Raw genomic sequence first — 5,066 nt, forward strand, 5'->3', positions numbered from 1 at the left:
GGTGTAAGCCCCCACTTTTGCCACCCCAGCCTCTCCGAAAGCCTCGGTTCGTACCCGTCTGTGCCAAAATCTGGAACATCAACCCCAGGCCTGCAGGTCCCCCCAGCACAGGACGGGGAGGGAGGACAAAGGGGACCTTTTTGGCGAGTGTGAGCGCACCGCATCGCTGCCCATGGCAGGATCTGGCCGCCTGATCTCCACCCCGAAACCAAATCTGCTTTGCTGACCCTGCCCAGAAACGTGCTCAGTGTGACCCCCCATGCAGCAGCGGGGAGAGCTGCCGTCCCCAGCCCCGGTCAGGGATGCTGCTGCTGAGGGTCACCTCCCCATCCCTGGGTGCACCCGTATCCTCCTTGGCAATCCACTTCTTCGTGCCTCAGTTTCCTTCTTTGCAAAAGACCACGGTGATGCTCAGTCTCTTGCCCAGCTGGGATGTAGCCCGCTCACACCCCCCCCAGCACTGGGGGACCAGTGAGCCTCCCAAGCTGTGGTCCACAGCGATTTATCCCCCTGAGAGTGGCTGTGGTGGGTGGCAGCGGTGGGGCTGCTCTGACGTTCACCGCATGATGCTCCTGTGGCTGCTTATGTGCCTCTGCCTCCCCCCCCAATAACAGCGCTTGCACACAACCCCCCCGGGGACGGAGCGTGGTGCGGAGGGGAGGGGGGAAGTCTTTAATTTTTCCATCTTCAAAAGATGAATGTTCATGGGGCCCCCTTTTTTTTTTTTTTTAAAATGTCCATTTCCTTTTTTTTTTTTTTTATTATTTACAGAAATAGCTCGTGACTCATCAAAATCTTTTAGCAGAAAATCTGAAACAGTGGGGTCATTCACTGCGAACCCAGCGAGGCAGCGCCTCTCCTTCCCCCCCTCCTCGCCCGCTTCGCACAGAAGGGTTTGAGAAGGTTATTTTGTTTAGAGATTTTGTGTGCGCCCAGCGACTGGTAATTATGCTAGACAGATCAGGGGGTTATGGCTTGGACCCTAAGCAAACACGGCTCAGTCTGCACAGCCTGGCTCTGTGCTGAGACACAGCCGAAATCTACAGTCCCATTCATGGCAGGTTAACCGCACGCTGTGGCTGGGTGCTGGGGTGGTTTTTTTTTGTTTTCGGATTGCACGCATTTTCTCTTATTTATTTATTTTTCTTTCGAAACTGCAAAGGGTTCGCCGAGGGATAGATGCCGGGAATGTTGCAAAACCCTCTTTGAACTGCAAAGTCGAGGCTTTAGTGCTAAATCCTCGCCAGAGTCGGGAAGGTCAGGGAGGTTTAAATCTCTGCCCCCTTCTTCTGCACCACCCCCAGCCCAGATGTTGGGGAGCTATGGGGTAAACGGGGAGCAGGAGACCTGGGGGCAATGGGGCACAGACCCTGCTCCCGCCGAGGAGCCGGAGACGCAACCGGGAGCTGGGAGGACTCGGATGGATTTACTTTGGCCGCAGAGTTGCTCGGAGTGGTGGCTGATGCCAGGGTTTGTGAATGTGGGTCAGTGCAGTCACACACCTACAGAAATGGCCTTGTTTTCCAAAATACAGCCAGCTCCCACAGTGTTCCTTGGGGTGCAGCAGTCCCGGGTGTATCGCAGGATTAATCCAGGTGTAATCACTGCAGGACTGTACTTGTACACTGCAGGGTGCCCTCAGCCCCCATCCTGCCCACCCCAGCACCCTGCTAAAACTGCTCGGGGCGGAGTTTTCTTTAGATAGGACAACACTTCAGGGGGAAAAAAATACTTGTTTTTGTGGAAAATGCTCTTGTCAGCATGTTGGGTACTCAGCATCGCTGAGCAAATTGTAACCCCTGCGAGAGACCTTGCTTCCTGCTCACCTCCATCCCTGGAGCTTTCCAGTACAGGGATGGGGCTGGAGCCCCCGTGGGACCACCGTGCCCAGGGACCAGCAGCCCCTCAGCAAGGGAGAGCGTTGGAGGCTGGTTCATTGCTGTCGGGCAACACCGATGGAAAGCAGCGGCAGTTTTTTTTTTTCCAGGGCCCTTCATGGGCGAGCAGCAGTGGGGCCGTGAGCCGCTCGCCCCACCAGATGCTGCGGGTGACGGGTGCTGCCGGTGACGTGCTGGAACCGTCCCTGCGATGCAACACACTAAGGAGAGGTCGGGGAAGGCTGGGCCCCGGCTCCCCTTCATTTGCACTTGCCAAATTTCGCCTCCCGCTTCTGAATGAACGTGGGACGAGGCAGGAGAGAAACCCCAAAGGGAGGAGGCAGCGGGACGGCGGAGGAGGGCTAAGCTCGGAGTTAAGGCAGCAGAAAGCAGCCCCGCTGTCAGCCATCTTCATGCTGTGCCGAGATGGGATGAATCCTGCCCAGTCTCAGAGGGAGATGGCAGAGCCCCGGGGCACCGGGAGCAGGTACATGAGCAGCATTTTGCCTTACAGCAAAGGGACACGGGTGGTGAAAGAAAGGAGGGCGCAGAGTTGTTTTGCAAGGTTGGATCCTGCCGTTGGCTTCGGTGTAATCCCTTTCGTTTGGAGGGGGAGCGATGCTGCACCTCTGAGGCCGGGGATGTCCCCACTCGGGACACGGGAGTCTCAGCGGGATGGCCCATGGGGCAGGCAGCACCACGGCCCTGGTGTTGCTGTCAATAAAGCCCTGCTGCTCTCCGGCCCCAAAAACCCTGCAAAGCACTTCGCTGCATGGCACAGCTCCCGCCGTGCCCGGGTGCCCGTGCAGCCGCCCTGGGGAGCTCCTTTCCCCCTCCAAAGCCAGGGCTGCACGGCAGGGAGATCCTGGGCCACCAAAGCTATGACTCAGCTTCCCAAGTACTCTTTAATTCTTTTTCTTTTGTGGGTTATCAGGCCGAGCTGTCAGCACAGAGGAAAAGTGCTGCTAATCCCCACCCGGCTGTGCAGCCTCATGGCCTGAGCCGAGCTCGTGGTACCCACGTCCCGGGCTCCGTCCTCCCCAAGGGAGAGCATCACCCAACCGGGGCAGCCGCCCTTCTTCTTCCCCAGGTTCAAGGCAATCCCAGGGCTGTTGGGTCCTTCTTGCAAGAAGCACCTTTGCCCGGTGGGACCACGTCCCTTGGGGCTGCCCGGGAGGAGCGAGGGTGCGTCCGCCTCGGTGGGGCCGGGCTCACGGGTGTCTGAGCAGGTAAACAGGGAGGAATGTGCGGCGGCAGCGCGTGGGGCTGGCGTGTTCCCGGTGTGACTCACAGACACTGCCTCAGAGGCCGGTGATGCCGGCACACCCCGCGGCCCCGCTCGCCGTCACCGCCACGGCCGGCTCCGCGCTTGGATGCTGCTTTTAATGAACCCTTGTGGAAAGCTGGCTGGGTCCTCCTGGGGCCGCTGCCAGCGCAGCGGTGTCAGGTGAAGGAAATGATCCAGCCGCTGGCTCCTGGTGGGCTGACCTGCGCCGGGGTGGCCCCCCCCCAGGGACGGGGTGTCATGGTGTCAATTGATGCTTCGCCCTCAGTGACAGCGATGCACAGGGAAAGGCTCCCTGCGGCCGGGACGGAGGGTGCACAGCCCTGCACCCCACGCTGCACCCTGTGCTGCTCCCCACGCACCCACCGGTGCCTGGGCAGGGAGCACTCGAGGTTCTGTCCGTGTCAGCGTCCCTATTATCCCAACCCGCCAAGCAGGGACTGTGATGTGCAGCGCCCGGCACGGCGAGGTTGGGCAGGATGGTGCTGGCTGGCTCTCAGGAGGCCGCAGCTCCAGCAGCAGGATTTTAGGGCCGCTGTATGGTGCAGGCAGGAATGTGTCTCCTGGAAGGATTATTTAAAAGGCACAAACCGTAGTGACAAGTTGGCTTTAAAAGAGACGGATTCTTGAGGTCTTGCACGACCGTCTCCATCTTCCTGGCATCAGGCTGGAGCTTTCAGAAGGATCCTGAGCACGTCGGGTCCCTCCAGTCCTGCTTCGTGCCCCAGGCTGCCTCATTTTCCCCTCCCAACCCGTTTCCTTTACATGTGGCCGCAGTGGTGACGTCTCCCTTGCCACGCTAAATGCTGCACCACAGCGTAGGAGACGGCCACGGCAGCAGGGTTATGGCATCACCAGGCAGGAAAGAAGCGGGACATGGGGAGTCACTCGGGGCCCATCCCATGGGTTCAGCCCTGCTCTGGGAACCCGGAGCCATAGCTCTGGATTGCAAAAGTGAGCTGTCACCCGGATCCCTGGCATGTCCGGGAAGCGTTGGCCAAGGGAAGTGCCGGCTCACGGTGACCCCCCCAGCCCCACGCTGCAGGGGAGGGCAGGGAGGGCAGCCCCCCCGTGCTGCTGGCTGGTTCAGGTCCAGGCTCACGCTGGCAGCAGCGTGGCTCCAGCCGAGCTCCGAAGTGATTGCAGCCTCTTTTTTGTGTGCTTTGCAATGCTGGGCTTTTTAAATTCAGGAAAACACGGTGGTGTTATAAAAAAAACAACTTTGAAAATGTCCCACCGGGTCCTACATGATGCTCTGCAGGAGGATGAATCCTCCTGGGGACCCCACAGGGACACAGCGCCGGAGCAAACGCAGCGACCCCTGAGTTGGCCCGCTTGGGACGTACTGATACCGCTTGAAACCTCGGCTCCACGCCATCGCTCTCGGGGCTGATGACAGCAGCGACGCTGCCACCTCCGATGCCAGCACCTCCAGGCATCGCCCCAAGGAGCTGAACCTCATTTACCAGTTGGGGAAACTGAGGCAGGGAGCGGTGGGAGAGGCAGAGGCTCTCCCCATGACGTGCGAGCAGAGTCAGGAACAAAAGCACCCTCTTTCCTTCCTTGCCTGGGCGCAGAGCGGACAAGCTGGAGCACCCACCCGAGGGTCCCGAGCACGGCTGGGTGGTGGGAGTTTCCCAGCCCCACTAATCCCCACTGCTCCCCCCGCCCCAGTTTTCAGGAGGGAAACCCAACGCTGAGCCGAAAGCGCAGCAAAGCTGAGAAATCCCAATTTCGAGCCCGGCCCTGGGAGCCAAGCAACCTCTGCCTGCCCTGCGCCTCTCCCCTCCCCGGCTCTGCTCCATCCCCCAAAAGAAACTTTTCCTCCCCCTCCAGCTCCGCGGAGCGCGGCGGGACGCGGGTGGTTGTTTGTTTGTTCTCGCAGCCTTTTTTTTTTTTTTTTT

Source organism: Haliaeetus leucocephalus, unplaced genomic scaffold, assembly GCF_000737465.1.
Source record: "Haliaeetus leucocephalus isolate CR32 unplaced genomic scaffold, Haliaeetus_leucocephalus-4.0 Scaffold1000, whole genome shotgun sequence".
Taxonomy (NCBI): domain Eukaryota; kingdom Metazoa; phylum Chordata; class Aves; order Accipitriformes; family Accipitridae; genus Haliaeetus; species Haliaeetus leucocephalus.